This window comes from Mandrillus leucophaeus, unplaced genomic scaffold, assembly GCF_000951045.1.
Source record: "Mandrillus leucophaeus isolate KB7577 unplaced genomic scaffold, Mleu.le_1.0 Scaffold90, whole genome shotgun sequence".
In the NCBI taxonomy this organism is placed as follows: Eukaryota; Metazoa; Chordata; class Mammalia; order Primates; family Cercopithecidae; genus Mandrillus; species Mandrillus leucophaeus.
The window spans coordinates 3,837,980-3,861,029 of record NW_012109808.1 but is presented as its reverse complement, the minus strand read 5'-3'; positions in this window follow the sequence as shown (position 1 = coordinate 3,861,029).

Below are 23,050 nucleotides of genomic sequence, written 5' to 3'. Positions count from 1 at the left end.
CTAAGAAATTCTTAGATGAGAAAATTTATAAAAATGAGAAACAATTATCTGTTTCTTTATAATTGAAATGTTTGAAATAATGTATTCAGACATTTCTCAGATCTTTGCTCATTTTCTTATTTTAAGCTACAGTTGCTGTGTTTGGAAGCCAAAATGGTAAAAATGTTTTTCATCTACATGAACCTCTAAAAATGGGAATTTTATAGTTTTCTCTGAGTCCAGTTTTCTAGTTACCTTCTTTGTTTACTTTTGTTTTGCCGTGGCCTTCTCTTTTGCATTTGCAAATATTTCTTGAGCCCATAGGATGCTTTCTCTGCAACTTCAAAGATGAGTAGACCATAGCCCCACCCTATCCCACAAGAAATTCAAATTCTCTATATACTTCTAAGTAATTAATATTTGGAATAAAAATACAGTGTCTTTTTTACTCACCTGACAATTTTGATATATTATCCCAAATAATAATATTAACATCACCTTTTTAAAATTTCACATTCTTTTAAAGAAATGGTTTCTTTGACTTTAAGTTATTTAACTTTGACAAGAAAACTGCTAGGAACCGAGGTAGCCACTTGAAAGATGACACAGCTAAGCTTCAGAGAGAGTGTGAGTGCCATTTTCCATACAACTAGATGAGGGCTAGAATCCAAAAAATGACTCAGTTGCCTTTCAGCCCTGTGCTTCTACCACTAGGCTACAGGCGCTGGGAACGAACTGATGATGGATGTCTGTGTGTTAGAACAATGAGGCTGCTCTTTGGCAACTAAAGCCACAGACCAAACATTCCTAATTAAGATGTTGTCATTTTACCTAGGAGAAAAGCTTTGGCCAGATTCCAGCATGCCCATAAATAAGAGACACTGCCAGAAATATGAGAAAGAATAGTTTCTAGCAAAAGTATCCTTACATGATTAAGAACATAATTCAAACTACTACCCAAACTGATTTACAGGCCCCCTGTACAGGGCTAGTTTATACTTGAGCCCTTTGCAAAGTGTACCTCCTGCTGGCCAAATATGAAATGACATTTGTAAAGCCGGAAATCAAGCTCATCTATTAACAGCATATCCGTTTTTATCTGTTTCTAAAATTGATTATTTCTTCCAGTGAGGGACACTTACTCAAATTTTGTTTATAAATACACCTTTTATGTCTCAGTGCCAGTCTTCAACACACACATATATGCACACTTCCATTCAACACTTGATTCCATCTTTTTTATTGGTAAAAATCTGTTCTATTGTACTATTTCAGGAAAAGACAAAAGAAAACCTTTTCAATACGAAATTCAAATTAACTCCTTCTGGCATCGTCACAGACTTGGCTGTACTTTGCATGTTCCCTCCTCGGATATATTTCCTTGTCCTTGGCCTTTTTCAACTGTCCACTGTCTTCTAGGTCCCTGGTTGTTTGCAGATTAGCAGCAACATACATGTGTCTATTTTACTATTTAATCAGGCAATTCTCCAATGGAAACCATTAATATAAAATACTAAGTGACATGCCCTCAAAATATTTTTCCTAAAATAATATCCACATCATGTTTTTAAATATGCAGAATATGGCGAGTTGACCCGTCAACTCTGTAGTCAGGGCCTTAAAAGAAACATCTGTGTCTTTTTGTTTTATGACCACAACCTCAGAGATGCCCTAACATTAAAGACCATTTCGAGGGAAATCTGCAGCTGTAGAAAAAGGCGTGCTGAATTACTTCAAACTAGAAGTCTTGACCTTGTTCTTTGGAGATCTCCATAGGAATTCAGGTTCAGAGTCCTAAATCAGATGAGTCTGATGGCTTGGCTTCATTCCATATGGAGGGCAGTACATCTCCTGTGTGTCATAACATTAGTGCCATTGGAAATTCTCTCCAGAAGGAAGCCAGTGCCTTTTCTGCAGCTGCTGTCAGGGAACTACTTGTGCCTAATTACTCCTTCACTCATCAGCAGCTAGCAAGGTAATCCCTGCCGGGATTTTCTCGGTATTTCTAATGGCAACAGTCACAGACACTGGGCTGCTTTGGAAAAGCCAACTGTGAGATTACCAGACTAGGGACAGGCTCTCCCAGCAGGAGTACCAGACTTTTGGCAATGAACATCCTCAGCCCCAAGCACTCCTTCTCGTCCTGTGATATAGGTTCACATAATCCACCAAACCTTTAGGAAGGTCTCAGCTCTCCCAGATAGGCAGGTTCCCCCTTGACCTTGGAAGGGAAAACTGAAAAGCAATACCTAGACATCTGTGCGGGATCCTGGCTCAGAGTGCAGAGCCCCTCAGCTTCACTGCTTCCTTTTTCTTTCTCTGCAGGGGATTGAGTGAAATAGAAAAGCCTTCATTTTTATTAGCACCTCTCTATTTTGGTTTTAAAAAATATGGTTCTTTTTTATGATGCATGATACTTATTCAGTTTAGTTTGCCTCCTGTAAAATGATAAAATACATTAAGTTGTTCTATTCCCTTTGTTGTTTGAGTAATAACATTCCTTAGATTTCATATGGCAGTTTCTAGGCATTTATGATGGAGAAGAAAAATATTAGCCATAATGAATAAAGAAATAAATCATGGGAGCTACAACATCTTGGCATTTGTTTTCCTTAAGCTTAAATCTGCAAGTGTTCCAGAAAGTAAAGGCTCACAGCTCTGGAACTGGGAGCCTACTTTGCCCTCAGTGGGTAGAGAGAAGAGGTTAAGGACCAAGAAAGTCAGAGGGAGCCAGCCATTGTTTTCAAAATCTCAGTCACAATAGACGAATTGAAATCTACTTATACTTTTTTTCTAAACATCCAAGATCTCGGTGTCTCTGCCTTGGGACAATCCGCTTAAAGATTTTTGGAAATTCCATGATAATTTAGAATAAAATATTTCTACCCCATCCCTTCTATCAGGAATTGAGAGCAGAAATATTGCAGAATTATAACCTTGGTTAGTGAATGAGAAATATAGCTTGAATTTAGCCTAGTAATTCATAGAGTTAACACCCTTCTGTTCTCTTTTGGTTTCCTGGTAAAATGATAGACAGAAGGAAAATAATAACTGCATTCTTACTGGAGGATAGTTAAATAAGTATACGGTTAAAACGGAATATGTGTCTTTAAAACAAATGAAGAAGAGAAGCAAGGATGTTATCTCAGAGCTTTTCAAGAATGGATTGGGTCCTATTACACTATTTCTCTTTACAGGATCATTAGGCCATGTTTTTCATTATTATTTTCTAATGTCTTTGTGTTTGTGAAGGGGATATTTCACTGGAAAGGAGATTTTTTTTCAGAGTTTTGAGGAAAGTAGCTATTCAAAATGTTAGATGAACATAAATTAATCCCAGAAGAACACTTTAATCTTTAATCCCCTAAAAGGAAGTAAAGTAATCTCCCAGTTGGTACTTTCTGACTTTTCATAGCTCTGAAATTCCAATAGGGGTTGAAGGAATCTTTGTTTTATTGCAGACAGATGGACTGGGAATGGCCACAAAATCCATTAAAATCAGTAGTTAGCAGAGGCTGAGATGCCTTCAGCGGTGTAAGTATTCCACCAACTAAAAGAGTTAGAATAAGACATGCTCACCAAACTTTTGCTCTGAAATGACTTGCTAGCTAAACTCTAAGGAGGGTGGAGGAAGTCAGCTAAGAAGCTTTCAATAGAAAAGAGAAAAAAACCCACAATAACTTTCTTCTTAAACCACAAACTGAATGTATCCTAAAGCATAGATTAAAAATAACTGTTTCTCACTGGCACATGAAGAAGCAAATGGGTTGTAAAGAAAGGCAAGAGTATGGCTCATATTTTTTTTCCAATTTTGCTACTGAATTTCCACTTTGCCATTTCTGATTGACATATTCAGGGTCTGTTCACTGACTCTAAAGGTGCCATAAGTAAAATCCTTAATTGGGAATGAAATATGTATATTTATCTTGATAAAGTTAGAAAGTAAAATAATATAATCGGTGCTTAAGAAATGACTAACATCCAATTTGTATGTGCACATTCTGTTAATATGAATAGAATAAGTCATGTATGTGTTCGGCAAGAGCATTGACCTATTAACTTGACTCCTAAGATTAAGCTACTAGGAACCCAGAGCATTTGGAGGCAAGGTTGCCCTGCGTCCTCCTAGAATATACCAAGAAGTATTTATGTAAAGATACGACTGACAAGAAAGAATTCAATAAATGGGTATAACTGGGCTTTCTTTTATCCTCATAAAACTCTTTATTTGGTTAGGATTCCTGATTGTTATCAGTATGATGTTTATATGTAGAGAATACTATATTATCACCTAAATTTGGGCAAGTCTTTGAGTAAAATAGGGATGCTAAAAATAAAAATTACTAATTTGCAAATGATTTATTGATTATAAATTTATTTCTTTTTAAATTTATATTTGTTATATTCTAATTATGATATAGGAATTATATTACATATATTTTGTACAGTTCTATTTAAATACTATTTTCAAGGATAAAATTATTACTAAAAACAAAAATAATATAACTGAGTATATGAAAGCAAAATTTAAAAATGTCTTTACTATGTTAACATTAAAGTAGCAAAATAGTTTTATATATTACATAAAATATAGTATACAATAGTTTATATAGTATATGTTTATATATTATAAAGTATACAATAATATAAAATATATTATAATTTTATACGTTATAGTAGATAACAAAATTTATCTAATTTTAACAAGAGCTTAAACTACAAGTTTGTCCCAATGTGGAGATAGTCCACAGAGTCTCCATAGAATTTTAATATTAAATCTTACATACACAACCTGCCCTCTGTATTTATTTAACTACTCACCTGCTTTGCGGGGATACTTTTCAATGACTTCCTATTTGTATGCTTTTTCCCCAGTAATTATGATTTACTAAAAGCTTGAAGATCTGAAGATTTTTACAATGCATTAGTTTATTATTTTGATTAAAAATCTCCAAACTTATTTTGAACCATACACAACTATAATTGCAAAGGCTTATTTAAAAATAATTCTGTGCCATCGAGGGATGTTTTCATTGATTTTTAAAAGTCTTTCAAAGTCTCAGACATTTCTAAATTCTGATTGAGGATGGGCAGCAATGAGAAAAATTATAAACTGCCATGTTCACCAAATTTTGTATTGAATGCTAGCTTCATCACAAACCACTCATTTACTATGCTATTTTTCTAATCTATCTATCTATCTATCTATCTATCTATCTATCTATCTATCTATCTATCTATTGTTGGATCTCAGAAAATCATATCCAAAATGCAGCACTTTGGCATGCTGAATACCTTGAAATAAAGGAGACTGGAAAGCCTCAGAAGCAGCCTCGGAAGCAAGGCCTCTCTCTGACTTCCTGTTCTTCTGTCTCCCACCCCTCTTTCATCCCTGACACAAGTTACAGCACCCTGCGTTCTTCCTTCCCCAAGGAAAGTCATAGAAATTAGAACCTCTCTCTCCCAAAGCCAGTCATAACACCTAGAAATAACGAGTCTTCGTGGTGCATGTCTGTAGTCCCAGCTACTCAGGAGGCTGAAGTGGGAGGATCACTTAAGCCCAGGTGCTGGAGGCTGCCGTTGGCCATGATCCTGCAATTGCACTCCAGCCTGGGAGACAGGGTGAGACTCCATCTCTAAAAACAACACCTGGAAATATTACTCTAACCTTCCCCTACCTTTCTGTGTTTCAGCTGCAGGAAATGCTCATATCCACCTTGTCTGATCGTAGGGTATAAGACACTCATCCCAGAGTTTCTTGCTCATACCCAGGAAAAGGTGTATTAGTCCGTATTCATGCTGCTGATAAAGACATACCAGAGACTGGGTAATTTATAAAGAAAAAGAGGTTTAACGGACTCACAACTTCAACGTGGCTGGGGAGGCCTCACAATCAGCAGAAAGCAAAAGGCACATTTCACATGGCAGCAGACAAGAGAAGAGAATGAGAGGCAAGCGAAAGGTGTTTCTCTTTGTAAAATCATCAGATCTCGTGAGACTCATTCAGTACCACGAAAACAGTATGGGGAAAACTGCCCCGATGATTCAATTATGTCCCACTGGGTCTCTTTCACAACACGAGGGAATTACCAGAGCTACAATTCAAGATGAGATTTGGGTGGGAACATGGCCAAACCACATCAAGAAGGAATGTTAAACAGAGGCCAAAAGCAATTTAAACAGACAGGTCTCGCCGGGTTTTCCCACTCAGTCTATTAACATTAAATCATGCCCTTTCACGATCGAATCTATGTGTAAAAATGGGCAATTTTCCCTGAGTCTTTGAATGTTTATTTCTTTTATTTTAAATTTATTTTTTATATTCTATCTTTTAAACATACTTTTATTTTCAATTGACACATAATCATTGGACACATTTCTGGGGTAAAATGCAATGTTTCAATACATGAACACATTTTGTAATAATCAAATCAGGGTAATTAGAATATGCATTATCTCAAACATTCCTTTGTAGTGGGAATATACAAAGTCCTTTCTTCTAGCGATTTTGAGATACAGGATATCTTATTGCTGACTATAGTTACCTTATTGTGGAATGGGACACAAGCACTTATTGTTCCTTTCTACTTGTAACTTTGTACCCATTGATGATACTCTCCCTACCCCTTTTTCCTCTACTCTCCCCAGTCTCTGTAACCACTGTTCAATTCACTTCTTCTATGAGATCAACCATTTTTGATTCCACATATGAGTGAGAACATGTGATATTTGTCTTTCGGTGTCTGGTTTACTTTACTGAACATAATGACCTCCAGGTTCATTCACATTGTTGTGAGTACCAGGATTTTATTTTTTTTTTAATGACTGATTAGTATTCTATTGTGGATATGCCACATTTTTGTTATTCCTTCTACAATCGTTGGACATTTAGGTTGATTCCACATCATGACCATTGTGAATGGTGTTGCAATAAACATGGGAGTACAGATATCTCTTTGATATACTGACTTCATTCTCTTTGGATATATATCCAGTACTGGGATTGCTGGATCGTATGGTAGTTCTATATTCAGTTTTTTGAGGAACTTTTACATTGTTTGCTATAATTGTTGTACTAATTTACATTCTTGCCAACAGTCTGTAAGTGTTCTCTTTTCTCTGCATCATCACCAACACTTGTTATATTTTCTATTTTTCGTAATAGCCATTCTAACTGGAGTGAGGTGATATTGAGGTTTTGATTTGCATATTGCTGATGATTAACGAGGCTGAACATTTTTTATATACTTGGTGGACATTTGTGTATCTTCTTTTGAAAATTGTCTGTTAAGGTCTTTGGCCCATTTTTAAATTGAATTGTTTATTTGTTTGCTGTTGAGTCTTTTGAGTTCCTTATATATTCTGAATTCTTACCCTTTGTGAGATGTATAGTTTGCAAATATTTTATCTGATCCTCTAGGTTGTCCCTTCACTCTGTTGATGGTTTCCTTTACTGTGCAGAATCTTTTTAGTTTGTTGCAATTCCATTGGTCTATTTTTACTTTTGTTGCCTGTGTCTTTGAAGTCTTCTCCAAAAAATTCCTGTTTAGTCCAGTATCTTTAAATCTAGTAGTTTCATAGTTTGAGGTATTACATTTGAGCCTTTGGTTAATCTTGAGTTGATCGCTGTATATTAGGGAAAAGTAGGGGTCCAGTTTTATTCTTGTGCATGCAGATATCCAATTTTCCCAGTAACATTTATTGAAGAGACTGTTCTTTTCTTAATGTGTTTTTGAATCCTTTGTCAAAATTAGTGGGCTCTAAATATATGAACTTATGTCTGGGCTATCTATTCTTTTCCACCGATTGATATGTAAGTTTTTATGTCAATAGTATTATGTTTGGGTTATTATTTTTTTGTAGTATATTTTGAAGTCTGATTGTGTGATGCCTTTAGCATTGTGTTTTTTTTTTTTCTTAAGAAAAATTCTTAAGATTATTTTTGCTATTCCTTGTCTCTTGTGGTTCCATATGAATATTATGATCATTTTTTCGATTTCTATGAAGAATGCCATTGGTATTTTGATAGGGAGTGTATTGCATCTGTATATCCCTTTGGTAGTGTGGGCATTTTAACAATATTAATCTTTCTAATTTGTGAAGATGAAATATCATTCAAATATAATTCAATTGCATTGTGTCTCTTCAATTTCTTTTCTCAAAGTTTTATAGTTTTCAGTATAAAGATATTTTAACTCCTTGGTTAAACTCACTTCAAGGTGTCTCTTTTTAAGTAGCTATTGTAAATTGGATTGTTTTCCATTTATGTCTTAATTTCTGAAAACTCCCAAGTCACATAAAACTTTGCTTGATTAAATAAGTTTGTTATGAGATTTTCTTATTAACTTGTCTCTGTAATAGAAGTGCTGGCCATTACCTTTATGATGGGTGAAAAAATGTGTCACAAATTTTCTGTTTCAATGCTCTCTCTTTCTCTATCCACCTATTAATCTAGTTGATTGTCAAATTTGTAGCCTTTGACAACTGTAAATTCCACTTAGATAGCAGAATTATGTAATTTACTTGAATACAATTATAAAGTATGTTTGTGCAACAACCAAGTCCAGGTTTATACAAGCTTATTAATTTAATACAAACAATGCCTAACTATAATGCTATACTTTACTCAAATTCTATTTGTATTATTAATATAAAAACAAATAAATACAACTTATATGTTGGACTCTTTAGCCGGATTTAGAAGTAATGTTCATGTCAGATGTTTTACCTTCAACAGTAGAAACATTCAAAAGCTTTTCTTTGATTTAATAAATTGAATGAAAAAAAAAATGTCTGTTATTGGCACTAACATCACAGATTTTGTCTTTGATGCATCTAATGCTAATAATATTAAATTGACATAATTCACTTTCAGAGCAAAAACTGCTCTGAAATAAATTGCAAGTGTGAGGAATAAACTGAAAAGAGCAATCATTTAATCTAGATGAAAAATCAGGTTTATAGAACAATTTTAAATATACTTTTTGTAGTAATACAAGTTAAATCTGACCCTATTTTAATGTAATTGCTGATGCTTCTCCAGCTGATTTGTGTCTTCTAGTTTTTATGTAATCTGTGATTTCACTACATCCTCCATGGTGGATAATAAATGTCAATAAACATTTCGTGCAGTTTACACATTCACATAAAATTTATTGAAAAATGAAATATAGTACATAGAATATTACCAAATGTGCATCTTGGAAAAGTCATTGCCATTAAAAGGATTTATGGAAAAATTTAAAAGTAAGTTAATGAACAATAATATAAATACTTACAGTTTTGCATCTTAAAATCAATGACAAAACCAGTTATCAAGAACATTCTGACCATTCTCTTTACAAATTGTGATACAACTGCTCAACCTATACTTCCCAAATGTATTTAATGTAAAGCTGATCTGTCATTTCTCAATACCCAAAAACACTGCTCATTGATAAACTGATGGCTGACCTGCTCGCAGCTCATGGTACACATAGTCTAAGGCAAATTTGGCTATTACACCAAATGTCAAGAAGGACAGGAGCATCAAATCCTTCTACAACCATCATCTCTGACTTGAAGGAGTCAGATGTCACTAGTTACTCATTCTAAGGGCATTTGGTTTCATAAACATGTGCCCTGAATATTGTCCCTGAAAGAGAGGTGAGTTTGTCTTATAGTATGCATGTATATGTGACTGGAAAGTGTTGAGAGAAAGAGATATAAGTTACCTCTGTTTATCTTTAACGTTTTGTCATGTGCTAAAGTGGGAATTTTGTTTCCTGCACATACATTTCATATAGTACTAACTGAAAAATGCAAATAAGATCTACAGAACTCATTATGGCTTATTGAAGTACAATTACCACTACTACTACTAACTAATTTAAAAATAAAAAAAATAAATCAGGAGCAAATGCTAAACTGGACTAGAAGCTGAGACAATACACATGAGCCAGGACCGTCTCAGGCAAATACAGATGTATCTTGATTCTATTCATATGGGATCCTGACTATATAGGGTATGGCACTGTAAGATTCACTCTTGGAAGGTATGTCTTCAATCATCAATAATTTATTTCCACTAGCAACTTAGACGGAATATACAAACAGGTGTAATATTTTTATAGTAAACAAACAAGCAAAAATACTGAACAGATACATGTATATGGAGAAAGAAGAGATGCTAGGAAAACCAGTAATAGCTTAAGGAAGCTGTCCAAGCAGAAGAGAATTCACTTCCTTAAAGGCACTTGTGATTTACAATATATCCCTGAGCATCTTAAATATTTTCAAACTACTTATAGTTATTAATTTTGCTAACATAAGTATGTGAGTTTTTGTTTAGATTAATCTGAATCCATCTCAAATTTTACTTGTATATTTTAATATTTGGAATATTCTTGCATAAGTAAATTACTACCGGCCATTCTTGTGAGTGTGTGTTAATTTGTGTTGCTCCTAAAGTCTACCTTATGTCATCTGCTGGATGAGGAACTTTAAAAAGATGTTTGAATCAGGTAAGAGGCAGTGCAAGAATATTACAAATTTGGTTTCAAATTCAAATACCCTGAATCCTTTCTACCATATCAGAAAAACATGCATTAAAGAAAAAAAAAAAGAACTAGATATTTTGGCTTTGTTTCTAACTGGCAACAGAGCTGATACATGATTTGTATATTCACTAACAAATTTTGAACTTGTAAATCTGGTTAATTCATCATTAATTGTTACCTGAAGCTTTAATTTGCTTAGTGATTACTTTTAGAAATTATGGCATACAAATATTTCTGGTATACAACTAAACAAATGTTGTGTTTTCTATCCAGTAAGTCAATAGCTGGTTCTTCTGGTCTGTTCCCCTTGCTCATGGATTTATTTGACTATTAAACTACTATACATGTATCAACACACACACCCCTCACATGTGTACACAACGCATATAAATATTTGTTATAAGTCAACATTGCATAACATATTCTGAAGGCATTGTTCAAAAATAAACAAACAAAAAGATCTGCTCTAAGTAGTAATCTGAATATTTTAATTTATTGACTGGACAAATACCTAACTGAGATAGAATAGAAATTGTTTAAATGATACATCAGGGCTAAACTGAGAATATATTTGTAGTCATTTGAAAAGTGAGATTATATAGTCTTGCTGTAGTTTTAACTCCTGAAGCCAAGAAGCCCATGACTTCTTTGGGGAAAGGGCATGAGTCATTTTCCAAGGGACTTACTGTGTTTGTGTCTTTTCTAAAAACCTAGCCTCAGAGAACTGATTTCTCCCAAAGTGAGAAAAGCTCCTCTCGCCAGTCTGCTACCTATTTCCTGGGTGGTATCTTTTAGCCCATCAAAATGCACATACGGAAATATACAATTAAGTGAACTCCTTCATCCTTAATAACTTATTTTCCTCTTTAATAGTCTTTCATCATCATATTCATCCCAAACACACATATCAATTTTTCTCTAAACAAGAGGGCTTTTCTCTTATGCTTTCCTCTTCGTGCTTTGCATAAATAGTCCTACAAAAAAAGTGACCTGCTAATTATGAGTGATTGCTTTTCCCATCCCAGGGTGGCTGAGGAATAATTTAAACTAGGTATTCATAGTCAGGGATCATCAAGTGATTGCACTCCAGATTAATCTTCCTGGGCCCAAGTACTGCCTGGCTTTAGCCTGAACATGGCGTTGCATTCTATCTGTCCTATTCAGCCCAAACAAGGAGACTTTATTTGCTAAACAATTTTAATTCATTCTGCACAATTTAATTATGCTTCAGTGTGAAACCACCTGTGACCTTGGGTTTAGTAATGAAATCCACTCCCTAGTCACCAATGCCGAGAGTAATCTGTTTGGCAAAGACAGTAGAAAATCAGATTCTTAAATAGTGTTCGGAACTGGAAGAATCATGCTCTTTTTGATAGTTTGCTTGCAGGCCTTTGGCTGTTTTCTGGAGGAGATTTTATAGAAGAATTATCTTCACAGGAAGATTTGAATGGGATTTGAAATGACATGTAGCTGTCTCAGTGAGAAAACAGGTGAGAATGTCCACTGTTTTTCTGTACTGTGTGAACCAGAAGGTATTTTCAAGAATAAAGTCTTTTCTTTCTTTCCTTGAGAACTAAGATGAAAGCATATACATGTAATTAAATGCTTCTTTTGTGTAAGTATGGGCCATTTAATATTTAAGTATTAAGTGGAGGTGTACTTAGTTAGAATGAGGCTTTCAGAACCCAGTTTCTGTTTGGCAAGTTCTAGCTAATCAAGGAACAGGATACTGATTACAAAGAGTCATCTAGACATTTTGGATGTGAGGTCATATGCATTTTAACAGAACTTATTTGGCTCTGCCATGGTTAAGTGTTAAGCCTTCTGTTATACATCCTGTGCCCAGCTTTTTCTGCTCTAGGCCTTGTGATTTTTTTCAGAGCACTGTTCGTGCATCCACCGAGACCCTGTGCTTCATCACCTCATGGTGTACACACACATTTACCATCCTGTCCACTCAACACGATGTGATTTTTACCTGTAAAATGCCTGCTAACCTGTCTTACTCATGTGAAGATATACATTTATACTGCTACATTTTAATAGTTCTGTAAATTGTCTGTCTTACAATCCATAGTATTTACCCTTTTTGTTGACCGGGGAACATTTAGGGTGCAGTTTTCCTGAACTGTATTTGAATCAATTTGGTCACCGCTGTTCATGTCGTCCTTTCTTTTTACATTCAAATGAGTATAAAGGAGCTTTTTAAATAAATGTCTTAAAGAAATCAAGAGATAACAAAGCACAGGATTTTAGTTTAATTGGTAGCATTTTCCCTTTTAGTAATGCATACAATTATAGTGTATCTTATAATTGAAGGCATCATACATTTGATGGAATATGCTAAATCTGTTCTTTTCTCTCTTCTAAGCCATCTGCTTCCTGCCTAACTTTTAGACTGTTAGTTTTTGGCTCTTCCATCAGGCCTTTCCAATTATTGCAATTGCATTTTTCTTCATTTCTTGATCACACATAGCATTGGCTGTCACACCTGTGATGGTCTGTATTATATTTGATTTAGCACTCTGGGGCTTGCTGTCTGCTATGATTCTTATTTCAAGAATCATAGAATGTAAGGGAGGAAAAGATCATAGAGTCAATTTAGTGTCACTGTTTCATTTACAGACAATGAAACTGGGACGTTTGAGGTTTAAGTGTTAGTGGCAGGTCTGAGACTCTGCAACCAGTTGTTATTAGCCAGACGCTATCCCCAAATCAGGAAAGATCCTCCTTCAGCTTACAAGAGCTTACAGGCCAGCAATCTGATAGCATGTTCTCACTTTCTTGAAGAGTATCTTTTAAAAACATACCAAACTAAGCCCTCTTATGTTCTTCAAGGTAGCGGTAGTTTTATGTTCCAGCTGTTGTACTGAATACTTGTTTTGTTGAATTAAACTATCAAAAGAAGTTAAAATGTCATTGAAGTTACAGGCATGGGTGAAATTTTCAATGACTAAATCTGAGCAGCAGCCTTATTTCAGTTCTGTCATTGCCCCCAACCCCTGAGTTCCTTCCCCCACCACCACCCAAAATGAATGACAGAGAAATAAGAAGCACGGCAAATGAGCTCCCAGATCCATCTGAATGAAAATACCAAGACTCTGTGGATGCGCCTAGAGATCAGATTCTCTTGGTAAGAAAATTGCAACATTGAAACTTCTTTCAAGCATTAAAGCCCAATGTCTTCCTTGTTTTGGAAAAAAAAAATAATAAAATTTTTGGAGGTACACAGAGATGCATCAGAGAGGATTAACTACGGTAATTACAGTAGACTTAAGAGGCATGGCAAAAGACATTGATAATAATAATAAAACTAGAGGAAAACACAAAATATCACCTCTCAAGAAGGAAAAGAGCAACAGGTAGAGAGGCAAAGAGAAGAGACATGAATGGGGCAATGTGGTTTAAAGCATTAGGAGGATCTTGGGTTGGTCCAATAGATAATAAAAGACAATGCTAACAGCAGTGCTGTTATTGTTGTTGTTGTTAGGTTTTTTACGTTTTATGTTCAGTATTTTTTTAAGTATGAAATCAACAAGAAAGATAGATTACATATGATATTGGTGGGTGGGAGCATGAAGTTTGAGGAAGCTGTGAACTGTGATGAAACAGGGAAAGGGTCAACAAGAGGGATAGGAGGCAGGCAGCTGGAGAGACTTGGATTCTATCTTGATGATCCTATGAGTACATGGCCTTGCCTGGTGGCTTTATTGAACTGATCCTGTTAAATGGAGAGTCATTTTACTCTTTCTTGAATAATACTTTTGAATATATAAATAAATAAAAATTTCGTCTTTAAAAATTTTCAAAATTTATGTAGTTTAGCTGTTTCAAATCCATAAAGTAAAAAGAAGTTTTGTTGGTCTAACAAATTAAACTGGTTGTCTCTTCTCTCTTTTTCTCTCTTTCATTCTACACACACACACACACACACACACACACACACACACAAGCATATATGTCTTAGTCTGTTTGCTGTTGCTTATAACAGAATGCTTGAGACTGGGTAATTTATTTTAAAAAACAAATTAATTCTTACAATTCTGGAGGCTGAGAAGTTTGAGAGTTTGAGAAGTTTTAGAAGTTTGAGAGTGTGAGGGGCTGAATCTGGTGAGGGCCTTCTTGCTGAGCGCAGGATTCTCTACAGAGTCTCAAGATGACACAGGACATCACGTGATGAGAAGATTGAGCACACTAGCTCAGGTCCCTCTTTCTCTTCTTAAAAAGCCACCAGTTTCGTCCCCATGATAACTCATTAACTTATTAACCCATTAATCCATTAACGAATTAATCCATTCATGATGGCAGAGCCCTCATGACACAAATGACCTCTTGAAGGCCCCACCTCTCAATACCGCCATACTGGAGATTTTCAACATGAGTTTTGGAGGGTACAGACATTCAAACTGTCACAATATATGCATACAGAAATAACTATTTGATTCAATAGGTACAAAGTTTCAGATATTTTTTCTTTATATACGAAAAGTGAGAAGAAACAAGCCATTTCCATTTCTGAAATATTTGTGCCTAGCTACTGGTACCTGCTAGAGTTTCAGGAAAGGCCTCTAAGGTTTATTTATCAAATATATAACACAATTGGCAACTAGGTGTTTCCACTGAATTATTCCCAGAGGTGCAGAACCAAAAGCAGTATTTGAATGTAAGCAAGACAATCTACTCAATTCTAAATTGGACTTGTTCTCATTACCAAGGACATCCTTGGGATAAAGGTGGGGGGCTACTCAACACTTATTGAGCACCTACTATGTTTCAGGTATTATATTATGTAATCTACTTTATTTCATACTTCAACAACACGAATAATATTATTAATATTACTTTGTAATTTAAATACTAAGTAAGCATCCCAGTTGATATCTGAATCTTTATTAGTCAGAACTCCCCATTCTTTCTGTGATACCACAGTACCTTGAAAGTTGCCTAAAATTACAAGGGCTTCGTGCTTGTGGGACACCTGTGTTTTGGTTTCCTGAGTGCACAAAGAGATTCTCTCTTTTTGTTAACAGCTTTAATGTAAATGTCATGAGCTACCAGAGCAATTCTCAAAACAAAAACTTGATTTAATTCAACAATACTGTTAAAGTGCTACCATATGCCTGTACCTTACTATGATACAAGCATAATAACGAAAGAGCATCCCTATCTGAGCAAAGCTACAGAACTAATGTAAACAGTGTAATGTGGCTAAATGCATAAATAGCTATGTAAAGTCAAATCTAATAAAGAGAAGAAGAATGGCATACATCAGTGATGGGGAAACTATATTTGATTCTCCAACATCATTTCTGTCTTTGTCTATTGTGGAGATGAGTCTTTTAGAAACCATTCTTCAATCTACTCAGAAGAAGAATGCAGAAAAAAATTGCATGGTCTCCCTGTCTATCTTGTTTTAGCTGCATTTCATGGAAAAAATAATTGCTTCACCTAATTGGGCATATTTAGACATTCATAGTAGACAACACTACTGTGCAAATAAGCAACATGACAGCTCTTGCTTCCTCATTGACTCCCCAATTTCCAGAGAGCAACCTCATTTTAAATGTCTATCTTTATTAAGTTGAAATGCCACTCACAGAATGGTCCAAAGACAAGCAACATTTTCATACCTGGGAAATTACTAGAAATGAAAAATTTGGGGACTACTCCCAGATTTGCTGATTGAAATTTGTGATTTCTCAAGATCCCTAAGTTATGAATATGTACATTCAACTTTGAGAAAAGCTGTCAGGTCTTATCATTTCTATTCCTCAGTCTTTCTATATTTATTTGTCTGAAACTAGATGGAAGTCAGTTTGGTACATCTTTTTCACAAAGTTGTCTGAGTAAATAGATTCAAAGAGGTCACTGCAGATCTAGGAATTGGGGGCTAAGTTTAAAGGAAGAAGAATGACTCGGCTTTCTTATTTGTTATATTAATCACACAGCAGGGAGATGGTGGGGGAGGTACTTTATTTCCCATTTAGTTATTGTCTTCTGTGTGTATATAGCTAATTTTTCATGGTGCCCAAGGGGAAGAAAGTGAGCAGGCAGATTTGGGTAACAAACCCTATCACATGCATCATCGTTAGCGTTATTATTATAAAAGGCTTCAAAACCAAAACTACATTCCATCAAAAATGCCCGGAGAGATTGGTAAAGGAATGAACACTTAGAAAAGCCTTAAATATTTATATATGTAGAAACAACAAAAAAGAAGACCCTCCCCCAAGTAATGGGAGCAGCAGCATAAGCAAAGATGAGATAAAAATTTGTGAGAAATATTTAGGTAAACATGACTCGACCATTTCACTTGAGTGTAGAGCACAATGTATAATAACAGTCAAAGGGGTGAAACTGGAAGGAACATTTGAATTATATTATAAAATTATTTGTAAGACAAAATGAGGAATTTTATTTTGGTTCTTTAAGCCATGGTGAGTAGGATGGTGATTTTATCAAGCCATGCTTTAAAAGAATTAATTTGGCAGAAATAACTGGAATGAATTAATGTGGCAGGAGATACTAGAGGTTAGAATATCAGAATATTGGATAGAAAACTAAGACTCTACTCTACAATCAGTGTCCTCAATTAGCATGACAAGAGAGGATGAATTGGAAAACATGTTTTAATGTGCTTACTAAATAAGAGGTGAAATAATATCACTATCATTTAGTCAGCATTTGCAGCTTGTCAGGCATTAAGCTAAACATTACATATTCTTTATCATTTTTAATTCCCATACCTTATTAGTTAATAATAATAGTAAAGATAAGGATGATGAGAGTAGCTAAACATCATGTAATGCTTAATTTGTTCTAGACATCATTCTAAATATATCTAAAAATAGACCTATGAAAGAGGAAATAGTACAGTACTCCATTTTATACTTTACAAAACTGAGGTTAAAGGCAGTTCTATCTCTCTTGCTTACACGAAGGATTAGGTTTCAAATACATTAATTGATTCACTTAAGATCAATTATTTGGCAAGTGATAGCATAATAATTTGAACCCCAGACTAACTTTGAAGCCTATTCTCTTTTTTTGACATAAATAAAAGTATGTGTTATACAAAGTTAAGCAGATACCCATAATGAACATATTTTGAATATAATTTCAGCTATATCTCTATGCATATTAGGATACACCTTTTAAAATACAAGTTCTGTTTTCTGTAACAAACTTGAAAATTATGTGTGATCTAAACAAGAGAGCAGTTCATTTTTCTTTCATCCAACAAGTCCAACATAATCCTCTCATGGATGGTATGGAGGCCCCGCACTTTTCAGCCCAGTTGGCTTTCATCTTGTTGCTCTGTTAGGCTGAGCATGGACCATCTCTAAGTCTAAGACGACTACTCTATTTCTGTCCATACTCCTTGCATATCAGCCAGGAGGGAAGTGGAAAAATTAAGACATGCATTCTTTCCTTAAAGATACTTTCTAGGATTACACCTGTGCCTTCCCCTTAGACACTATGGTCAGAAAGGAAGTAGCACCCAATATCCAATCACAAGGGACACCAGAAAATGTGTTTTGAGAGGCTTCTCTTTGCAAGAAAAAAGGTATAAAGGCAGTTGGGGGGAAAAAAGGTAAGAGGCTTTGCTACACTTTCTGTCATTAATTCAATTTTCAGCTTCTCTATCCTCACTGCTTCTAATTTAATTATTTTTTTGTAATAATCTTGTTTGGTCCTTGATTTGCTTCCATAGCTATGCAATCTCACATTTCATCTCCGTTTTCACTTCCTGGGGCTTTTGTAACCACTTACCACAAACTTGGTGATTTGAAACAACAGAAACGTATTCTCACAGTTTCAGAGGATGGAAGTCTCAAATCAGTTGTCAGAGCTGGTTGCTTCTGGAAACTCCAAGGGAGAGCTGTTTCATGCCTTTCTCCTAGCTTTTCTGGCTGCTGGCAAGCTTTAAGGTCCCCTGGCTTGTAGCTGCATGACTCCAACCTCTGCTTTTGCACATGGCTTCCCTCCTGTTTTTCTGACATCTGCATCTCTCTTGTGTCTCTGCATTTTCTCCTTGTTCTTGTTTGTTTGTTTGTTTGTTTTTGTTTGTTTGTTTTGTTTTGTCTCTTATGTGGACATTCATCATTAGATTTAGACTCACCCGAATCCAGAACAATCTCATCTGAGATCCTTACTTAATTATTTCTGCAAAGACCCTTATTCCAAATAAACTTACATTAATTCTGAGGTTCTGGGTGGACATTGTTTTGGGAGCCACAGATGATTCATTACCATCTCATTTGGTTGTTTTATAATCTTTAAAAATTATGTACCTATGGAACCTTTGCTTTTATTGAGTTTTTTTGTAGCATAGAAAATTCCTGAAAAATTTCTGCCTTGATTCTTGCATTATATTTTCATTCAAATCAGATTTCTTTCAAATTCTCATGCTGTTTTTCTTTCTTCCTTTTGATCCTTTTATTATCTATGGGAATTTCATTCTTTCGACTATTTTTTTAATTATGGGGAGGAAAGCGTATGTTTTCACGGTCATGATGTGGTTTGTTTTACATCTTACTTCAGCTTATACGTCTTTGTGTGTGCTTTCTCTTGGTTCCAATATGGTGTGGGTGATTTATCTTTGTCTCTCTTCAAAATACTAGGAACCTGTTGTTTCTCCTCTCTGGGTATTTTATATTTTGACATTACTTGAGTAGGCTGAGGACATGGGAGAGGAGATTATCAACTGAAGTTGTATAAAATATTTGGAAGAATATTTGGCTTCTTCTCTCCCTTGTGGGATGTTACAAAAGTCATGAACCAGGGTTCTAATTGATTTGAAGTAGAGTGAATATTGCTTATCCTGTGCTAAAACTTCAGATTATTTTCCCAGTTCAGATCCTGGAGTCTTCTTTTCCATCATAGTGTCAGCATTCTTAAAATGTCCCTCACATCAAAACTGTAGTAGAAATTGAAAGCTGCTTTTCCTACCATGCCCAGACAGAAGCAGGAAAACAACTCAGTTTGCTTTCTCAGAATTGATGGTATTTGTAATAGCTTTGATGGCTGCTGGATGAAGATAGTGTGGCTAAATTCCATGCCAAAGTCTATCAAATCTGTTTCTCTCCTCTCTCTCTCTCTATATATATATATATGATAGTATATATAGGATAGATGTCTCCCTCTGTATGTATGTCCATACATATATCAATATGTATTATATATGCATAGATACATATGTATGTGTGTACGTGTGTGTGTATATATACACACACAGATATATATATGTGTGTGTGTACAATGTGCCTTTCCATTAATAGTTGGAGTTGATTCATCAGGTTTCCAATTGATTTCATCAGGCAGTATGAGGATACTTTGATTTGATATCACTGTATGATCTACTGCTCCTGCTCTCTCTCCTGTTATGTTTGATGCTGAGGATCCAGAGGGAAAACAACTAGAATCAAATTGATGATCTCCTTAACAATATATTATGAAACAAAAGATAATAAAAATGTCTTTCTATGTTGAGTTCACGTCCCTTAGTGTACGTATATTTTCCCAGAAAACATTTACTGGTACCTTTTTCTGAGACCAAATTATGATGTAAAAAACAAAAAACAGAACAAATCAACCACAACAAAAAAACTGGTAAGTACAAACTGCTCAATATCGGTTAACGTTTACAATACATTTTCTCAATATATTAAATTTCACATTTGTTTTTCTGCCAGATAGATGATCTAAACATAATATTGCTGGCAGTCATAAAACGTATTATCTTCTTAACGCTGACAATGATCAAAGCTATGGAATTGTCAAGGTGATGTTGCTGTATTAGAATCACAAACATTTATGGTTTAACATGAATTATTTCAAAATAATTAAGCAGTTGTGACTATCTAGTTATATAGATTATAAGTCAAATTAGGCAGTTAAAAATAAATGTAAGTAAATAAGTATATTTAAATATGAATTCAAGTAAATGAAATCACTTTATAACAGGAAAGCATGCATCCAACTTTTCAACAGCATGCAGCGCTACCCAGAAGATACGAAAAATCATGATGAGTTTCACTTTCGACTGAAATTCAGTAGGTTCTAAATTGCAAGAGTGCAGGGAAAAAGTCATCAACACATTTTTGAGGAATTAAATGTGGATATCTCATGGGTCAGTGCCAGGTTAAGCAAAGTGGGAATGAAAAGCACCCAGCGGTAGCCCACCTACCAATGCCAAGTTTTGCATTGATTTAGGCTATCTTTTTCCACATTATCAATGCATTGTTGGATCATTTCCTATTTTTTACAAGATCATCTTAAAATGTAAATATCTAAAAATAATGTGTATATTGCCTTTGCTGAAGTTCTGTGTTTTTTCTTGGGATGAATATTTAATTCAGAGAATTGCAATTCATTGTTTAACTATAATCACCTTACACTTTCTCAGATTCTTTAGTCTTAGTAAGAAGAAAATAATAAACTCAAGTGAGTGAAAATAATAAACTCAAGAAGTAAATCTTCTCAAGTTTAAGGTATGCCACTTGAGTTTATTATCTAAGGCAATACAGCTAAAATAATCTTAACTGAAGCATAAACTAGAAATTTGGAAATCAATCAACACAATAAGAAGAAATTTGGAGTAGAAGATGGTCTCAGCCTGTTAAAACCATACCCAGTTTCTCGTGGAAATTAAAGGTTATAGTGTGCCCAAGTTAAAAACCAACAAAGAAAAAACAGTGGTCAGAATACCTACTGCGTCTTTATGGAGTCTTAAGTCAGTTGTCCTTACGTCTAATGATTTAAATATTTTCTCAATATTTCCTGGGCTAAAGTGAGACTGTAATAGTATCTGCCCCTTACAGTTGTTGTAAGGATAATATCTGATAGATAATACAAAGTGTTTAGCATAGAGCTGACACATGTCAACACTCTATAAAATAAGCTATTATTTTTATTGAGTCACTTAAATTATCCACTCCTATCTTTGAAATATAGGTACTTGGTAGCCTTTGATTGTGAAGTCCTCATCATGTGATCTTAATGAAAAACACACTGGCAGCCAGAGGCTAGTTCCAAGGATTTTAGAATAGCTTTAAAACTCCAAAATTCAAAGGTGTTAAACACACAACCACATTTGGCTTCTCCAATAAACACCTTGACAACTTAGACATTACACAGGAGGCCTGAAAGAGGAGGTAATTTGCAAATAATATTTAATAAAGGAAATTCTTCAGTTACTGAATCACTTTTCTTTTTGTATTATAAATAATCCTTTAATTATTCTGCTTTTTATATTTGCAAGTATTAATTAAGCAAAAGCTACAGCTTAGTCTATAAGTATAATTTAACAAGCAAGTTTATTGGGTAGGAAAAATTGTGCTGAAAAATTAATTATGTAAGATTCTGGTTTGGCATAATTGGTTGGGAAATAGCAAAAAATGAATTTATGAAGGCAATGTGTTTCAGTGTTTGTCAGACAAATGAATTCTGGGCAGAATGGTAGGGGAATAGACGGTTTTACTCCTCTGTAAGCTGTATAGAGGAGCAAAACCCCATCAGAGTCAGATTAAAAGAAGAAATAATGATTTTACAGGACAGCACTTTGAAAAGATTTTACTGAACACTACTTTCCTCAGAGTAACTGCTTCCAGCGTGGTTTCTGACCAGAGCCATTCTTAACCAATTCTGAACCTCTTACTGCACCTGCTATGCATGTCACTCTCCAAATGCTGTTCAGCCAGCCAACATTTTATGACTAACCCGTACTTTCCAGTTAAAAGAAACGATGGTTTAGAAACCCATCAACATTGAGTTAAGGATTCAATGAGCTGTGCTTCCTAGGTATAGATTTTGTAGAAATAAAAATAAAAGACAAAACGCACACAGATAAAAGCAAAACATGAATAGAAAAGAATAATTTTGATATAGAATATAGTAAATTCCCAGATTGCAAAACAAAACAATACACATAAAAGGGAAGAAGGAGGTGTTATTTTAGTATACCATATATCACATTATTTAATTTGTTCAGTTTATAATTACCTATATATCAGTAATATTGCAACTGTTAGTTTTTTTTTATTTAACAGCATGATTGTTTGTTAAAGCCAATTGACTATAATTGAGCAATTAATTAAAGAGCATGACTTATATTACTTCTAATAATGGAATCCCCATCAGAAACAACACTCCTTACTGGAGGAAAGAAAGTAGTCACTTCCGGTAACAACTGGTGAATTAAACAGCACAGCTATTTAGCTTGAGTGATCTGTGTTTTGTTTAGTATAAGGAGGAACGATGAAAGGAGAAGAATAAGCAAGGACAACTGTACCTCTGCTATCAAAAAAACCTCCCTCTTGAGAAAAATGCAAATATATTCTAGCAAAGAATATGCTTAAACTAAAAATGCGCTTTGTTAACAAAATTCCAGCAGGCAGTGTTGTTTTGCTACAATGAATCTGAAACACTATAGTTTCTTTTAACCATTGCAACCACTGTTTACGTAGCATGATTTTTAAAACATAACAGGGTAGACTCTACTTTAATCTTCCTCACTTCTTTACAGACTTTTT